Raw genomic sequence first — 19713 nt, 5'->3', positions numbered from 1 at the left:
TATTTTGCATGATGTACTCTGCATGTAAGTTAAATAAGTACGGTGACAATATACAGGATGTATCCAGGATGTCTTGCTCTAGGTGAGTGATCACACCATCATGATTATCTTGGTCATGAAGATCTTTTTTGTACAGTTCTTCTATGTGTTCCTGCCACCTCTTCTCAATATCTTCTGCTTCTGTTAGGTCCATACCATTTCTGTCCTTAATTGCACCCTTCTTTGCATGAAATGTTCCCTTGGTATCTCTAATTTTCTTAACGAGATCTCTAGTCTTTCCCATTCTGTTCTTTTCCTCTATTTCTTTGCATTGGTTGCTGAGGAAGGCTGTCTTATCTCTCCTTGCTTTTCTTTGGAACTCTGCATTCAGATGCTTATATCTTTCCTTTTCTCCTTTGCTTTTCGCCTCTCTTCTCTTCACAGCTATTTGTAAGGCCTCCTCAGACAACCATTTTGTCTTTATGCCTTTTTTTTCTTGAGAATGGTCTTGATCCCTGCCTCCTGTGCAGTATCATGAATCTCGGTCCAGAGTTGTTTAGACACTCCATCTGTCAGATCTGATCCCTTGAATCTATTTGTCACTTCTACTGTATAATCATAAGGGATTCAGTGTAGGTCATACCTCAATGATCTAGTGGTCTTCCCTACTTTCTTCAATTTAAGTCTGAATTTTGCAATAAGGAGTTCATGATCTGAGCCACAGTCAGCTCCCGATCTTCTTCCTGCTGACTGTATAGAGCTTCTCCATCTTTGGCTGCAAAGAATATAATCAATCTGATTTTGGAATTGACCATATAGTCATGTCCATGTGTAGAGTCTTCTCTTGTGTTGTTGGAAGAGGGTGTTTGCTATGACCAGTGCATTCTCTTGGCAAAACTCTACTAGCCTTTGCCCTGCTTCATTCTGTATTACAAGGCCAGATTTACCTGTTACTCCAGGTATTTCTTGACTTCCTACTTTTGCCTTCCAGTCCCCTATAATGAAAAGAATATCTTTTCTGGGTGTTAGTTCTAGAAGACCTTGTAGGTCTTCATAGAACCGTTCAGCTTCAGGTTTTTCAGCATTACTGCTTGGGGCATAGACTTGGATACTGTGATACAGAATGGTTTTCCATGGAAACCAACACACAGATCATTCTGTCATTTTGAGACTGCATCCAAGTACTGCATTTTGGACTCTTTCATTGACCATGATATGGCTACCACCTTTCTTCAAAGGTATTCTTTTCCACAGTAGTAGATATAATGATCATCTGAGTTAAATTCACCCATTCTGGTCCATTTTAGTTCACTGATTCCTAAAATTTCAATGTTCACTCTTGCTATCTACTTTTTGACCACTTCCAATTTGCTTTGATTCATTAAACTAACATTCCAGGTTCCTATGCAATATTGCTCTTTACAGTATTAGACTTTATTTCCATCTCCAGTCAACATCCACAGCTGGGTTGTTGCTTTTACTTTGGCTCAATCTCTTCATTCTTTCTGGTACTATCTGATCTCCAGTAGCATATTGGGCACTTGCCGACCTGGGAAGTTCATCATTCATTGTCTTATCTTTTTGCCTCTTCATACTGTTCATGGGGTTCTCAAAGCAAGAATACTGAAGTGGCTTGCCATTTCTTTCTCCAGTGGACCACGTTTTGTCAGAACTCCACCATGACCCGTCCATCTTTGATTGTCCTACATGGCATGGCTCATAGTTTCAGTAAGTCAGACAAGGCTGTGGTCCATGTGATCAGATTCGTTCATTTTCTGTGATTGTTGTTTTCAAGAAAACAATAGAATGGGAAAGACTAGAGGTCTTTTCATGAAAGTTAGAGATACCAGGGGAACATTTCATGCAGAGATGGGAACATCTCAGCTTGAACATCTGGAAGTTTGCAGTTCACTTATTGTTGAAGCCTGGCTTGGAGAATTTTGAGCATTACTTTACTAGCGTGTGATATGAATGCAATTGTGTGGTAGTCTGAGTATTCTTTGGCATGGCCTTTCTTAGGGATTAGAATGAAAACTACCCTTTTCCAGTCCTGTGGCCACTGCTGAGTTTTCCAAATTTGCTGGCATATTGAGTGCAGCTCTTTCACAGCATCATCTTTTAGGATATGATATAGCTCAACTGGAATTCCATCACCTCCACTAGCTTTGTTCGTAGTGATGCTTTTTAAGGCCCACTTGACTTCACATTCCAGGATGTCTGGTTCTAGGTGAGTGATCACACCATCATGATTATCTTGGTCATGAAGATCTTTTTTGTACAGTTCTTCTGGGTATTCTTGTGACCTCTTAATATCTTCTGCTTCTGTTAGGTCCTGGAGAAGGAAATGGCAATCCACTCCAGTATTCTGGCCTGGAGAATCCCATGGACAGAGAAGCCTAGTAGGTTACAGTCCATGGGGTCGCAAAAAGTCGGACATGACTGAGCGACTTCACCTTCACCTCTGTTAGGTCCATACTGTTTCTGTCCTTTATTGAGCCCATCTTTGCATGAAATATTCCCTTGTTATCTCTAATTTTCTTGAAGAGATCTGTAGTCTTTCCCATTCTATTGTTTTCCTCTATTTCTTTGCACTGATCACTGAGGAAGGCGTTCTTATCTCTCTTTGCTATTCTTTGGAACTCTGCATTAAAATGGGTATATCTTTCCTTTTCTCATTTGCTTTTCACTTCTCTTCTTTTCACAGCTATTTGTAAGGCCTCCTCAGACAGCCATTTTGCTTTTTTGCATTTCTTCTTCTTGGGAATGGTCTTGCTCCCTGTCTCTCCTGTACAATGTCACAAACCTCTGTCCATAGTTCATCAGGCTGTCTGTCAGATCTAGTCCATTAAATCTGTTTCTCACTTCCTCTGTATAATCGTTAGTGATTTGATTTAGGTTATACCTGAATGGTCTAGTGTTTTTCCCTACTTTCTTCAACTGAAGTCTGAATTTGGCACTAAGGAGTTCATGATCTGAGCCACATTCAGCTCCTGGCCTTCTTTTGCTGACTGTATAGAGCTTTTCCATCTTTGGCTGCAAAGAATACAATCCGTCTGATTTCCGTGTTGAGCATTGTTGATGTCCATGTGTAGAGTCTTCTATGCTTCCTCTTTTTATGTGTTTTGTCTCCACCTACCCCCTCCCTTGAGCCTGCCCTATGCAAATTGGGATAGCCAGGAAGGAGTTGAGTTTGGTTCACCTAAGGTTTTCACTCTCATCCTTGGATTGTCTTTTTTTCCGTTTTCACAGGCTTTTTTTCCTTTCTTTGTCTTGTAGCCACCACCATTTTGGACTCCTTTTTCCTATTCTGAGTACCTAATGTTCCCCTCTCAAGAGATAGGAGGGCCAATTCTTTGGGAATAGGAGCATTGAGGTCTCTCTGGCAACTTCCTGCTGAGCTGGTACAGCAAGGAGTGTTGGGCCTCCCCCCAACCCTGCTAGTCTCAAGCCTCAGGGTCCTTATGGCAGGGCCCGTCTAAGGGTGAGTGATAGATATTTTCCCCAGCTGCAGGTAGTTATATGTATCCTTGTTGAACTAGCAGTTTGCTTTGTAGCTTGTTGACCTTGGAAGAGAGAAAATGACTTGAAGAATTTACCTTGATTTGTGGAACTGTTTCCAGGTTCCTATGCAATTCTGTTCTTTGTAACATCAAATTTTACTTCCATCACCAGACATATCTACAACTGAGCATCATTTCTGCTTTGGCCCAGCCACTTCATTCTTTTGGTGGCTGTTAGTAGTTGCCCTCCACTCTTCCCCAGTAACATATTGGATACCTTCAGACCCATGGGACTCATCTTTTGGTGTCATATATTGTTGTTTTTTAATGCATTTCTTGAAGTTCTTAGAGCAGGTGGCCTGTTTGTCTTCAGTGGCTTTAAACAGCGTGGCTCATGGCTTAAAGTTACCTGCAAGTCCCTTTGCCATGAAGGAAGTGATCTGTGAAGGGGAAGTATACTGCTAGTTTAACCTTAATCTAGAGGTTAAATTCTTTGAGCCCCCACTTCATGAAAGAATTATTTCCCCTGACGTTTCACTTTAGAATCCTGAGTTCATGCATTGTAGGTTCAGCAAGTGTTATGAGAGAAAGGTGATTTTGGTGTTTCTTCCTTATTTTGGGTTTCTACTTTTAGTTATTTATCATAGTAATTTTTTTTACAACTGTATAATGTTTCAGATGCTTTTCTAATATTTTTCATATTTTTGGTAGCATTTCAAAGATTTCTATTACTAATATTGTTTTAAATAGCACATAATCAGGATTTGTATATATCAATTAAAAGTAACGTCTTTCCTTGGATAATGATAAGTGTCCAAGTGTCCAAACAACAATATATGACACCAAAAGATGAGTCCCACGGGTCTCATGGTATCCAGTATGTTACTGGGGAACAGTGGAGGGCAACTACTAATAGCCATCAAAAGAATGAAGTGGTTGGCCCAAAGCAGAAAGCCTCAGGTGTATATATAAATATAACTAAAATTTTTAAAATTTTCACAGTTTGAACATATTTTATGTATTCATCTTTTATTTTGTTGTAAATTAATTTCTACTTTTATGTACTTTAGAATCTCTTGGGACTAATTATAAGTCTAAACTCATTATTATTCTCATGTTTTTGAAAGCGCTTTTGAATATAGACTTATACAGGCTATTATATTGGATAGAGAGCTGTTGAAATCACAGATAATGCTGAAAGGTTTATTGTTGATGAGAAACTGTTGGATGTGAAGAGAACATGATGAATATTATTAAAATATGGATAGAATGGAACCTGAAATATTTTGTTATATATTTGCCTTTCTTTTCCATGAGCTTCCTGGATATGAGATATCAAATTTTTATACCTGTAATTATCTTTTAAAATATTGCAGAAATCACCCAAATGTATTCAACTGATTTAAAAAAAAATATATATATATATATATATATAAAAAGATGCAAAAGGAGTTAAATGGAGAAATATCTTTTCAGTAAATGGTGCTAGAGCAAGGGGATGTTTATATGTAAAAAGTGAATTTTAACACAGAGCTTACTCCTTTACGCTAAAATTAACTCAGAATTGATCCTGTAAAGTACAAAACCATAAACTTGTAAAAGGAAACATAGAAGAATGTCTCCATGAACTTTGGTTAAGCAATGAGGTTTTTAGATATAACCATGAAGAATGTGATCCCTGGAACAAAAAATTTGGTAAGTTGGATTATATTAAAAGAATTTTTTCATCTTGTAGAAGATCATGGTTAGAAAAGCAAAAAGCAAGTCACAGGGCTTCCCTGGTGGTTTGTGGTAAAGAGTCTGCTCACCAGTGCAAGGAACATTCCTTCGATCCCTGATCCAGGAATACCCCACATGCCATCACAACTATTGTGCCAGTGCTCTAGAGCCCACAAGTCACAACTACTGGGCCCACATCCCTAGAGCCTGTACAGGTTCCATAAAAACAGAATCCACCACAACGGGACGCTCATCCACCACAACTGAAGAGAAGCCAGCTCGGCAATGAAGACCCAGCACAGTGAAAAATAAAATAAATAGATTAAAAAAAAATTTTTTTTAAGAAGTGTCACAGAGTTAAAGGAAATATTTGCAAAACACATATATGATAAATCATTTGTATCGAAAATATACAAATATCCCTTAAAAATCAATAATAGAAAATTAAACAATTGTGTTAAAAGTGGGTAAAAGATCTTAACAGACATCTCACCAAATAAAATATATAGATGATAACTGAGCATGAGAAAAGACACTCAATGTCATTTGTCATTCAGTTCAGTCCAGTCGCTCAGTCATGTCCAACTCTTTGCGACCCCATGAATTGCAGCACACCAGGCCTCCCTGTCCATCACCAACTCCCAGAGTTCACTCAAACTCATGTCTATTGAGTCGGTGAGGCAATCCACCCATCTCATCCTCGGTCCTCTTCTCCTCTTGCCCCCAGTCCCTCGCAGCATCAGAGTCTTTTCCAATGAATCAACTCTTCGCATGAGTTGGCCAAAGTACTGGAGTTTCAGCTTTAGCATCATTCCTTCCAAAGAACACCTAGGATTGATTTCCTTTAGAATAGACTGGATGGATCTCCTTGCAGTCCAAGGGACTCTCAAGAGTCTTCTCCAACACCACAGTTCAAAAGCATCAATTCTTCGGTGCTCAGCTTTCTTCACAGTCCAACTCTCACATCCATACATGACCAGTGGAAAAACTATAGCCTTGACTAGACAGACCTTTGTTGGCAAAGTAATGTCTCTGCTTTTGAATATGCTATGTAGGTTGGTCATAACTTTCCTTCCAAGGAGTAAAGTGAAGTCACTCAGTCGTGTCCGACTCTTTGTGACCCCATGGACAGTAGCGTGCACCAGGCTCCTTCATCCATGGGATTTTCTAGGCAAGAGTACTGGAGTGGGTTGCCATTTCCAAGGAGTAAGCGTCTTTTAATTTCATCGCTGCAGTCACCATCTGCAGTGATTCTGGAGCCCCCAAAAATAAAGTCTGACACTGTTTCCACATTGTCCCTATCTCTTTCCCATGAAGTGATGGGACCAGATGCCATCATCTTCGTTTTCTGAATGTTGAGCTTTAAGCCAACTTTTTCACTCTCCACTTTCACTTTCATCAAGAGGCTCTTTAATTCTTCTTCACTTTCTGCCATAAGGGTGGTGTCATCTGCATATCTGAGGTTATTGAGATTTCTCCCGGCAGTCTTGATTCCAGCTTGTATTTCTTCCAGCCCAGCGTTTCTCAAGATGTACCCTGCATATAAGTTAAATAAGCAGGGTGACAATATACAGCCTTGACAGACTCCTTTTCCTGTTTGGAACCAATCTGTTGTTCCATGTCCAGTTCTAACTGTTGCTTCCTGACCTGCATATTGATTTCTCAAGAGGCAGGTCAGGTAGTCTGGTATTCGCATCTCTTTCAGAATTTTCCACAGTATATAAGCCATTAGAAAGTCTAAATTCAAGAAAAGCCTATAAAACCAATTATTGCCAAGAATGTGAAGAAAAAGAATTCAGTACTGGTGGGAATACAAAATGACCTAGTCATTTTGGAAGACAGCTAAGCATTTCTTATGAAACCAAGCACAGCCTTACTATAAATCCAGCAATCATGCTCTAAGGTGTTACCTAACTGATTTGAAACTTAATGTGCATACAAATACGTGAATGTATCAAATCTGAGTCTTGTGTGTCCTGCTTTGGCAGCTGGGTTGTTCACCAGCTAAGCCATTAGGGAAGCCCTTCATAATAATTATAATTGCTGAAACTGGAAACAACCAAGATGTCTTTCAGAAGATGAAATGGAGAAACTGCAGTGCAGCCAAAGAGTGAATCCTTCCTGATGAGACGGAAATGAGTTCCCATGACATGCAAAACCAGAGAAATCTTAATGGGTATTATTGAGTGGAAGAGATCAGTTTGAAAAGCCTTCATAATGTGTTAATTAAGTTTATGTGACATTCTGGAAAAGACGAACTGTAAAGATGGTAAACATATCAGCATCAGGGTTTCAGGGAAGAATTACGGTTGAATAGGGGATGAAACTATTCTGTATGATAATGTAATGGTTGCTATGTGGTCATTCTGCATTTTTCAAAGCCCCTAGAACTTTATAGCACAAAGAAAAAATCAGTGCATGACAGTTAAAAAAAAATACCTATCAGGTAGCCCCAGGATGAATGCAGACTATGACAAAAGGATAAAGGATCTAACTGTATATTTAAAAAAATACATGAAATAAACTTACTGCAGGGTATTTCATATATTTTCTAAAAAAACTTTTTGTTTGCCTTCCCAGTTGGCTCAGTAGTAAAGAATCTGTATTGCCAGAGACCTGGGTTTGTTCCCTGTGTTGGGAAAATATCTTGGAGAAGAGAATGGCAACCGACTCCATTATTTTTGCCTGGAGAATTCCTTGGATAGAGGAGCCTGGCAGGCTCCAGTCCCTGGGGTTGCAGAGTCGGAAATGACTGACTAATACTTTCACTTTCACTTTCAGCTTCACTGAATGGATGTGGGAAAACAGTGTTTTTAATAACTCAAGATGGAAGTGAATGCTCATAACTAATGACAAAAGGAACTGTATGTGATAAACAAGAACTATCTACTATATAGCACAGAGAACTATATTTAATATCTTGCAATAAAATATAACAGAAAAGAATCAAAGTAGAATGTAGGCATTTCATTAACTGAAATCACTTTGAAGTACACCCAAAAGTAACACAATATCATAAATCTGTTCAGTTCAGTCACTCAGTCGTGTCCGACTCTTTGTGACCCCATGAACCACAGCACGCCAGGCCTCCCTGTCCATCAACTGCCAGAGTTCACTCAAACCCACGTCCATTGTGTCGGTGAAGCCATCCAACCATCTCATCCTCTGTTGTCCCCGTCTTCTTCTGCCCTCAATCTTTCCCAGCATCAGGGTCTTTTCAGATGAGTCAGCTCTTCGCATCAGGTGGCCAAAGTATTGGAGTTTCAGGTTCAACATCAGTCCTTCCAGTGAACACCCAGGGCTGATCTCCTTTAGGATGGACTAGTTGGATCTCCTTGCAGTCTAAGGGACTCTCAAGAGTCTTCTCTAACACCACAGTTCAAAAACATCAATTCTTCTGCACTCAGCTTTTTTACAGTCCAACTCTCACATCCATACATGACCACTGGCAAAACCATAGCCTTGACTAGATGGACCTTTATTGGCAAAGTAATGTCTCTGCTTTTGAATATGCTGTCTAGGCTGGTCATAACTTTCTTTCCAAGGAGTAAGCGTCTTTTAATTTCATGGCTGCAATCACCATCTGCAGTGATTTTGGAGCCCCAAAATATAAAGTCAGCTACTGTTTTCCCATCTGTTTGCCATGAAGTGATGGGATGATGCCATGATCTTAGTTTTCTGAATGTTGAGCTTTAAGCCAACTTTTTTACTCTCCTCTTTCACTTTCATCAAGAGGCTCTTTAGTTCTTCACTTTCTGCCATAAATCAACTATACTTCAGTTTTTTTTAAAGAAAGGAACTGTATATAAGTACTGTACTTTAAATAGCAAGTTGTTTCCCGTGGGAGTGTCACTTACCAATTCTGAGGTATGCTTGGGTTGGAAAATTAAGTAAATATATGATTAATGTTGGGAACCAGATTTTTTGCTGTTGAAGGAAGAGATTATAGATAATTGAGAGGAAGACATTAGAATAATACATTTGGTAATTCTGTTGGAGTTATTAGTATAACTTATATAGCATAATATATATATGTTATTACATATGAAAATATTTATTGGTATGTTTGTATGGTGGTGATGGTTTAGTCACTAAGCTGTATTTGACTTTTGTGACCCTGTGGACTGAGCTTCCCCGATGCTCAGTCGGTAAAGAATCTGCCTGCAATGCTGGAGACACAGGATACGCAGGTTCGATCCGTGAGTCAGGAAGATCCCTTGGAGAAGGAAATGGCAGCCCACTCCAATATTCTTGCCTGGAAAACCCCATGGACAGAGGAGCCTGACGGGCTAATTCCAAAGGGTCACAAAGAGTCAGATACGACTAAGCATGCAGGCAGGGACTGTAGCCCACCAGGCTCCTATGTCCATGGGGTTTCCTAGGCAAGAATGCTGGAGTGGGTTGCCGTTTCCTTCTGCAGGGGGTCTTCCAGAACCCAGGTTTCTTGTGCTGCAGGCAGTTTCCTGCACTGCAGGCAGATTCTTTAGGGACTGACCCACTAGGGAAGCCCCATATAAAGGTTTCCTTGTTATTTCAGCTGAGAGGGCTTAGGGGAAATGACATTCTATTAATAATGAGCCGGTAGTAATGGACACACCTAGACCAAATCTTGGTTTTTAATTCTTTCCTCCAGTAAAAAAGCTAAGTAGAAATCCTAAGTGTTCTCATCATAAAGAGAAGTTTTTTCTTTTTATTGTAACTATATGAGATGAAAGCTGTTTCAAATCCTGAAAGATGATGCTGTGAAAGTGCTACACTCAATATGCCAACAAATTTGGAAAACTCAGCAGTGGCCACAAGACTGGAAAAAGGTCAGTTTTCATTCCAATTCCAAAGAAAGGCAATGCCAAAGAATGCTCAAACTACCGCACAATTGCACTCATCTCACACGCTAGTAAAGTAATGCTCAAATTTCTCCAAGCCAGGCTTCAGCAATATGTGAACCGTGAACTCCCTGATGTTCAAGCTGGTTTTAGAAAAGGCAGAGGAACCAGAGATCAAATTGCCAACATCTGCTGATCATGGAAAAAGCAAGAGAGTTCCAGAAAAACATCGATTTCTGCTTTATTCACTATGCCAAAGCCTTTGACTGTGTGGATCACAATAAACCGTGGAAAATTCTGAAAGAGATGGGAATACCAGACCACCTAACCTGCCTCTTGAGAAATCTGTATGCAGGTCAGGAAGCAACAGTGAGAACTGGCCATGGAACAACAGACTGGTTCCAAATAGGAAAAGGAGTACATCAAAGCTGTATATTATCACCCTGCTTATTTCACTTCTATGCAGAGTACATCATGAGAAATGCTGCACTGGAAGAAACACAAACTGGAATCAAGATTGCCGGGAGAAATCTCAATAACCTCAGATATGTAGATGACACCACCCTTATGGCAGAAAGTGAAGAGGAGCTAAAAAGCCTCTTGATGAAAGTGAAAGAAGAGAGCGAAAAAGTTGGCCTAAAGCTCAACATTCAGAAAACGAAGATGATGGCATCTGGTCCCATCACTTCATGGGAAATAGATGGGGAAACAGTGTCAGACTTTATCTTTTGGGCTCCAAAATCACTGCAGATGGTGACTGCAGCCATGAAATTAAAAGACGCTTACTCCTTGGAAGAAAAGTTATGACCAACCTAGATAGCATATTCAAAAGCAGAGACATTACTTTGCCGACTTAGGTCCGCCTAGTCAAGGCTATGGTTTTTCCAGTAGTCATGTATGGATGTGAGAGTTGGACTGTGAAGAAGGCTGAGTGCCGAAGAATTGATGCTTTTGAACTGTGGTGTTGGAGAAGACTCTTGAGAGTCCCTTGGACTGCAAGGAGATCCAACCAGTCCATTCTGAAAGAGATCAGCCCTGGGATTTCTTTGGAAGGAATGATGCTAAAGCTGAAACTCCAGTACTTTGGCCACCTCATGCGAAGAGTTGACTCATTGGAAATGACTCTGATGCTGGGAGAGATTGGGGGCAGGAGGAGAAGGGGACGACAGAGGATGAGATGGCTGGATGGCATCACCGACTCAATGGATGTGAGTCTGAGTGAACTCCGGGAGTTGGTGATGGACAGGGAGGCCTGTTGTGCTGCGATTCATGGGGTCGCAAAGAGTCGGACACGACTGAGCGACTGAACTGAACTGAATGAGATGATAGATGTTAACTAAACCTGTTGTAATCATTTCATTGTGTATCGATGTCAAACCATCATGCTATATGTGTTTAATGTACATGCAGTGAGGTATGTTGATTATTTCTCAATAAGATAATGTTAGTCAGAAAATAGTAATGTTATCAGTATTGGCTTGTTGTTTCAGATATGCCATACTAATGTCACATTCTAACAGTAGGAGAAACTGGTTGTGGTGTTTATGGCAGCCTGTGAATTGTGTTAATAACTTTTCTGTCAGCCTAAACTATTCTGAAATAAAATGTATATTTTAAGAAAATACTGGGGCATTCACTTTAAGAAAAACTTTTTGAGACTCTTATTAAAACCAGTTAGATTTTTTTCTCTTTGTTCACATACCTAAGTTTGATAAAATAGGAAAAAGGCCTTTTAGACAAAGATAAGTTGAGAAAGTTTTAATGGCCCATAAAAATTTTATAAGAGGGATTTTACAAAACTGTTCTTGAGAGTATTTAGGCCCTTCTATTAATAAAGCTTTGAAACTCAGTTTAAACAAACAGGACTTGGTTATTTATATGAAGTTTGATAAATGCCAGATAATCCTGTATAATCTCAAATACTTAAATCTTAAATTATATTATGTAGCTGGAATGAAATACGTAGCATTTTCTGTAAATTGGATAATTGGTAAATAAAAATTTTCACTATTTATGGATTAATCTAATGTGCAGATTCCTTTGTGCTTTTTCCTTTGCCATTTAGAGATGACAGGGGTTCTCTTTAAACAATACTATCTCACTCATGGCTTAATTTATTAGGATGGGAAAGAGTTCAGCCTTTTCTTCTCTCCATTTTAAAGTCCAGTCTTTGCTATTCCACATTATGAAGGGTGAATTTTCTCTAGAGCTATTCTTTACTGTCACAGTTTTATCTCTGTTTATTTTTCTAAGAAGAAAAATCTTTAGTATTTTTTCTGCATTGGAAAATTTTTACTTTTTTTGGTTTCTCAAATTCCTGTAATAATATCCTGAAAAGTTGGGACCTTTCTGTACAGAAGTACATAGAGCCAAATTTTCATATAGTTTCAAAAGGTTCATAGATACTTAAGAATCCATGTGCTATGGATTAATAAAGCCTGTCTGTCTTGAATTACGTTAGCAGTATTAGTAATAGAGCCTCAGGTAGCAGACAGGCATCTTAAAAATGTTTATTTTCCTCGCTTTTCTTTAATTCTTATTTGTATGAACAGCACTAGCACTGAAGATGAAGTTGTTATAATATTGTTGAAGGTTTGGCGAAAATAGTTTGAAACATTATAGCTCTGGGACATTGGTTTGCTTTGGCCCTGTGCTATACTAGCATGGCTCAAACAAGCTCCAAAATTTCAAATTCTAATATTTTAGTAAAATTATTTGTTCTTGATATGGATGAAATATATTGTATTCAGTTTTGAAAGACTTGGTACTCATCATATCATATGCCGATGTGTGATTTTTCTTTTTGAGCATTTATTTGGATGTTTCCTTTACCTTCTCTATTTACAGAGGAAGACGTATATTAACTTTTTTTTTCTTATAACAAAGAATGTTACAAAGTACAGGCTGCCATCTAGAGATAGAGTGTTACTGGAGACATCACAACAAGTTTTATTTTTATGCAATTTTGAAAGGTTTATGTTTCTGAAACTACATAGTTATTTATAATAACTTGTGAGTTAACTTTTTCCATATTTTCATATATTACTTAGACCAGATACATCCTAAGATTTTTATAATTAAGCTTGAAATGCTTGTTAAAATGGAAGTAAAGTACCTATCTCTCTCTACCTTTTCCCCACTCCCTCCTCTTAAATCTTGAGAATGACTTTTACCTCTGGTCACTGGAATCCTAGTTGTCTGTTACATTCTACATTTTTGGTATGTAGATGTTCCTTTAGTGACTCCTCAGTAGCCTCAGGGAGAAGGCAGTGGCACCCCACTCCAGTACTCTTGCCTGGAAAATCCCATGGATGGAGGAGCCTGGTGGACTGCAGTCCATGGGGTCGCGAAGAGTCGGACACGACTGAGCGACTTCACTTTCACGCACTGAAGAAGAAAATGGCAGCAGACTCCAGTGTTCTTGCCTGGAGAATCCCAGGGACGGGGGAGCCTGCTGGGCTGCCGTCTATGGGGTCGCACAGAGTCGGTCACGACTGAAGTGACTTAGCAGCAGCAGCAGTAGCCTCAGCTTTATTTCCCCTCTTTTGACTCAAATTTTCTCTACTAAACTTAACCATGTTTATGTTCAGTTTTTCTCATTTTATTTAATTAATTTATTTTTGGCTGCTAACAGGCTTTGTTTCTGTGAACAGGCTTTCTCTAGGTGTGCGGAGTGGGGGCCACTTTCAGTTTGCAGTGTGTGGGCTTCTCCTTACAGTGTCTTCTCTTACTGTGGAGCACAGGCTTCAGTAGTTCTCCAGCCCTAGAGTGTGTGCTCAGTAGTTGCAGCGCATGGGCTTAGTTGCCCTGAGACAGTGGAATCATCCTGGACCAGGGATGGAACCTGTGTCCCCTGCATTGGCAGGCAGATTCTTAACCACTGGACTACCACAGAAGTTCTTTCTCCATTTTATTTTGATTCATAATCTGCTGCATATTAGATAAAATAAACTGAGACAAAAAATAAAAGACAACCAAACCATCCTGTTACATACTTGGCTTCTCTGGTCCATCATCAGATTAGATTTTATTTATTTAGACTCTGTAATCCACTCTGTAAAGAAAAAAAAAAAAAGTCTTAAAAGTTTTTAAATACACAGACCAGTTACTTAGAAAACATTTACTGGTTGGAAGGCTCTCTGTTAAGTGCTCCCAGGCAATGTTAGTGTCCTACACCCATGAAATCCCAACTCCCAGGTTAATTTTGAGTGGGCTGTAATGTTACTATGTCATAAAAGCTACAAATATTTTGTTATTTTTAGATAGATTGTTTTTCATTCTTCATTTCTACCTGCTTCTGTATCTTGTTGGAATGATACAGAGAAGGCTAATGTTCCTGTCTGTCTGTCTGGTATCATAAAATAGTGCAGGGATAGAATTGAAAAGATTGAAGAAGATAAGATGAGATACTCTTTAAGCCATGAATCCATACATATAAGAATAAGACAGTTTGCTGGTTCCTGCTTGACTTCTCTAAGAATGAATTCTTTATGGTCATAGCTTTTCCCTGTGACAGGTTCTAGGCTTTTGGGGCACAGATGTTTACTGCTGTTGTATTTGATCACCTCCACTCTGGACGTGGAAACTAGAGGTCTGGGTGATGGGAAAGTTGCTGGGATGACTTTCCACGATTCTGGAATAATAGAGGTGACTGATCTCATTCTCCAAAGAGCATTAACCTGGCAACATGCACAAGTAGGAATCTGGAGTCCAGTAGAAGTCAGGTAAGAAATTAGAGCTCTTAGCTTGCCTCCGAAATTGCAGAATAATCTATCCAAAAATGAATGCTTAAAGTAAGAGCGTATACTAACTGAACATCTTATATCTTGAAGATACTGTGCTGAGTACTTTATGTTTATTGTCTCTTATAGTTCCCGTCCTTAGTTTAACAATTTTTTAAAGTTTGTTTAGTAGTCACAGGTTTTTGTTGGAATCTTTAGGGTTTTCTCTATGCATAAGATCATGTCATTTGCAAACAGTGATAGTGTTGCTGCTGCTACTGCTGCTTTTCAGTGTGGATCCCTTTTGTTTGTGTGTTTATTTTTGATTAATTGTTCTGACTAGGATTTTCAGTTCTATGTTAAGTAAAAATGACAATAGTGAGCCTTGTCTTGTTCCTGATTGTAGAGAAAAGGCTTCAGCTGTGCACAATGAAGTATAATGGTAGCTGAGGGCTTGTCACGCATTTGTGCATGCTAAGTTGCTTCAGTTGTGTCCAACTACGTGCGACCCTGTAGACTATAGCCTGCCAGGCTCCTCTTTCCATGGTGATTCTCTAGGCAAAGATACTGGAGTGGGTTGCCGTGCCCTACCCCAGAGGATCTTACCCACCCAGGGATGGAACGTGCCTATCTTATATCTCCTGTATTGGCAGGCAGATTTTTTACCCCTAGTGCCACCTGGGAAGCCCATAGGCTTGTCATACATGGCCTATTCTGTGTTGCAGTAAGTTCCCTCTGTAACTGCTAAGTTGGGAATATTTATCATTTATGGATGTTTAATTTTGTATGTGTTTGTTTATTCATTTATTTATTTAGCTGTGCCAGGTCTTAATTGCAGCATGCAGGATCTTTGATTTTCCTTGTTGTTTGATGATTTTTACATCTATGTTCATCAGGGATATTGGCCTGCAATTTTCTCTTTGTGGCATCTTTGTCTGATTTTAGTATGAGGATAATGATGGTCTTGTAAAATGTGTTTGAAAGAGTTCCCTTCCCATTGCCCCCAATTCTGGTGTTTGAAGAGTGTCAGAATGTTTGGCATTAATACTTTTTTGAATAGTTGATAGAATTCACCAATGAAGTATTAGGTTTTGTATTTTGTTTGTTGGGAGAGCTTTGATTACTTGTAACTCTTTAGTAATCTGTCTATTCAGATTTTCTATTTTGTCTTGTTTGACTATTTAGATAGGTTGTTTCTAGGTATTTATCCATTTCTTCTAGGTTATCCAGTTTGTTGGCATATCTTTGGTTATAGTAGTTTCTTACAATCCTTGGTGTTTCTGTAAAATCAGATAGAACACCTCTTTCATTTCTTTTTTTAAATTTGAGTCCTCTGTCTTTTTTTCCCCTTTTGGTGAGTCTAGCCAAAACACTTCTCAGTGTCATTTTTCAAAGATTCACCTCTTCATTTCGTTAATTTTGCTTACTCTCCTTTTAGTCTGTGTTTCATTACTGCCCCAATCGATTCAGGGCATAACCTTGTGTATTCATTATTTTGCACACGTGATTTTATGAATACTTTGCAACAAGTACAATATCAAGGCAAAAAGGAATATAAATTTGTAATTTTTGTAGACATTTGCCAAGTCACATCCCACAGGGATTGTATCAATTTCTGCTGTCATCAGTGTTTGACATAGTTTAAATGATCAAGAATTTGCAGGTAGATTTCTGATGTTACTTCTGTTTCTAAAATTATTCATAGTTTAAAATGACAATTTTTAAAGTTCTTCCTTTTTCTTTATTAAAACTACAATCCTGTCTGGAGAGCCTGCTGAAACAACCTTTCATAAAACATGTATATTGGTGGCTTATTCTTTTAAGATTCTCAAGGTAACTTGTTAGTATTTAAGGGCTTGAAAGATGATCTTTACTCTTTTTTATTCTATATTTTCGTATAGTTTTGTTTCCATAAATCTGAATTATTTCAGATTTATTTACCTTTACTCTCCATAATCTTAGGATAATCTATTAGAAATATTCATATTTAAGAACGAAGAATCCAAAAATGAACTGAGGTTAGCTTTTTAATGTATTGTGAAAATTAGTCTTGAATTAGGGCAATATTCTTGATTATTATTATCAAAGAAAACTTAATAAGACAGAGGAACTTAAGATGTCAGAAAGTTTTTAAGGCTCATGGAGAAATAAAAAGATCAGTAAATAGTGGTCCCTGCTATACTTTTTTCTATTGGGTGAGCTAGATGGGGGCCGTTTCCAGGCTAGAAAATTTTTAAATGGACAAAGAAGAATGCTTGAATGGAGCTTTAGAAAATACCTGTATTTACTCACGTTAAATGCCTAAAAGTAAGTGAAAAAAATTAAGACAAATCAACAGAAAATATAGTACAAATATAGAATGGTATAGGAACCAATGAAATAAACAAATGCTTTAAATAGAATAGATAGATTATTACTAAGATTGTTTGATGTAGCAGTTCAGAGATCACTGGTGTGAGGAAGCAGTTTCAGTAGAATTGTGAGACTCAGTTGGAGAAGAATGAACAGGAGAAAAATAAGTAAATAAGGTAATCTTTGGCACAGTCATTATGGCAGCAAAAGGAATTTCTTTCTTAAAAAATATCAATGCAAAGCTTCTGTTCATTTTAAAAAGTGTGACTTTTAAACATCTGATTTTATTTTGTTAGTAATTGTTTTTTTGTATATTATAGTCATCTTAAAAATTTTTTATATTTCTTTTAATAATGGTTGCTATTTTGTTGCCTTTCCCTTCACCGCATTAAATTGATGCCATGAAATAGTCCTCCCTTTATGAACTAACGTAGCTATTTTTATTGAAAGTATATTTAAAACTCTACTCTTTGTGAAAACTGCCTTGTCAATTATGGAAATTGAGTAGTTGAGCATTATTTACATCGGAAATATTTTAACAGTGATATGTGCAACTCATTACTGAACAATTAGGGTTAGCTTTGTCCTTTTTCTTGAATTTTTAAAGAATCAACTTTACCAAGATCTAATTTCCATGCATTAAAAGTCACCAGAGTATATAGATAGATAGCTTTTGACAAATGCATACAGCCATAATGATGACAACTCTATTCAAGATGTAAAATATTTCCATCCCCCTAAGAAGAACGGTTCTTGTCATGTTTAATAATTTTAACATCTAATTTTATTTCTTTTGCTTTAATAAGTATAGATGAAGGTAATTTTACTTATCAAATGTTGTTGTTCAGTCTGTAAGTCAAATCCGACTCTCTGTGACCCCATGAACTGTAGTACACCAGACTTCTCTGTTCTTCACTACCTCCCTGAGTTTGTCCAGATTCATGTCCATTGAGCTGGTGATGCCATCCAGCCATCTCATCCTCTGTTGCTCCCTTCTCTTCTTGCTCTCAATCTTTCCCAGCATCAGGGTCTTTTCCAGTGAGTGATCTCTTCGCATCAGGTGGCCAAAATATTAAAGCTTTAGCTTTAGCATCAGTCCTTCCACTTATCAAGAGTACCATGAATTAACTCCTGAAATGACTTACTTTTTATCTATCGAATCTATTTCAGATTGATGCAATATTTTATGACCTGTGCAAGTTTAAATATAAACAATTTTATTTAATTGAGTGATTTTTGAGAATATCTAACAGAAAGTTATTTTTATTTGAGCCCACTTATCAGTTAAGCACATTTCTTGTTTATTTAATTTTTTAAAATCCTCTGAAAATATAGACTGTTCTGTAGTACATAAACAGCCTATTTTCAACACTGTTGAATACTCTGTGCATTACTGTTTTTCTCATAAAATTTTAAATCACAGTAAAAATTTTCTCTCTTTTTTTTGAAATTGCATATTTCCAAAAACTGTTGGAAGTTTTTAAGAACTTTTAAGGGGAAGAACTATTTAAAAACATTTTTCCTTTTCATTCTCCTTCCAACCTATCATTTCTACAGTTGAATGTTTGGAATACCTATTGAAAATTAATGAGAGCTATGTATCAATAAATAAAGTGTGCTGTAAAATGGTTCTGATTTAAAGATAAGGCAAACATAATTTTTTTCATTTTAAGATTAGTAAAAATTAAGTTGAATAAGAGCTAAATATGCCACTGTAGTTTTTTAAGGACTCTGATTCTAGATCATACTTTGACTTTAATGGCTATTCATTGCTCCATGTTCTTTCATACAGTATGACTCAGAGACTCTTCCAGCCTCCATTCCTAATTGTGACTTCAGATAGAGCTGATATTAATCACTTGCAAGGAGCCTGTCAGAAGTTATAAATTAATTATTTTCCTACTGTTTATTGAGTATTATTCTTGTGATTTTTAACTTGAATATTTTACATTTATGCAGTTGAAACTGAACCTCATTTAATTATTGAGCTTCCCCAGTGGCTCAGTGGTAAAGAATCCGCCTGCCAATGCAGGAGACTCTGTTTGATCCCTGGGTCAGGAAGATCTCCTGCATCAGAAAATGACAACCAACCCCAGTATTCTTGCCTGAGAAATCCCATAGACAGAGAAGCCTGGTGGGCTACAGTCCACGGGGTCACAAGAGTCAGACACAGCTTAGCGTCCAACACATTTATCCAACTAAAACAGAACCTCCTTTAATTGTTATATCAGAATTCTTTGTATGTAAGTTGATTTTGAACCTTGTTTCAGTTTTCTTTAAATTCTGTTATTTTAAACATAGATTTTTCAGTGTAAACCACTCATTCTTATAAGAGTGATAATATTAATATAGCCATATTTGAGATAAAAGTAAAGTAAGGTAGAAGTATGAAGGAATGAGATGAAAAGGGGGTTACGGCTTTTTCCTTTGTTTGATCCTTATGTAGAAGTTCCTGGAATCTTCAAAGAAAACAGATTTGACTGAAAGTATTGTTAAATTAAGGAACACTTAGTTTTAAATAAAAGGAGAACATTCTGATGATTAAAAAAAAACAGAAGGTGCCTTGAAGGGAGATAACATTCTCTATACTTGGATGTTTTTTTGGACTAAGGTAGCTAC

The 19713-nt window shown here is 37.8% G+C and overlaps 1 protein-coding gene across 1 annotated transcript in view; it reads left to right on the top strand.

The window, feature by feature from the left end:
• STAG1 (stromal antigen 1) overlaps positions 1 to 19713 on the top strand; it is a 460953-nt gene that overhangs the window by 225432 nt on the left and 215808 nt on the right. The gene's annotated exons all lie outside the window — the stretch shown is intronic.

The sequence above is a fragment of the Oryx dammah genome, unplaced genomic scaffold (genome assembly GCF_014754425.2).
Source record: "Oryx dammah isolate SB20612 unplaced genomic scaffold, SCBI_Odam_1.1 HiC_scaffold_2, whole genome shotgun sequence".
NCBI classification, from domain to species: domain Eukaryota; kingdom Metazoa; phylum Chordata; class Mammalia; order Artiodactyla; family Bovidae; genus Oryx; species Oryx dammah.
This window is presented reverse-complemented; position numbering and strand designations above follow the sequence as displayed.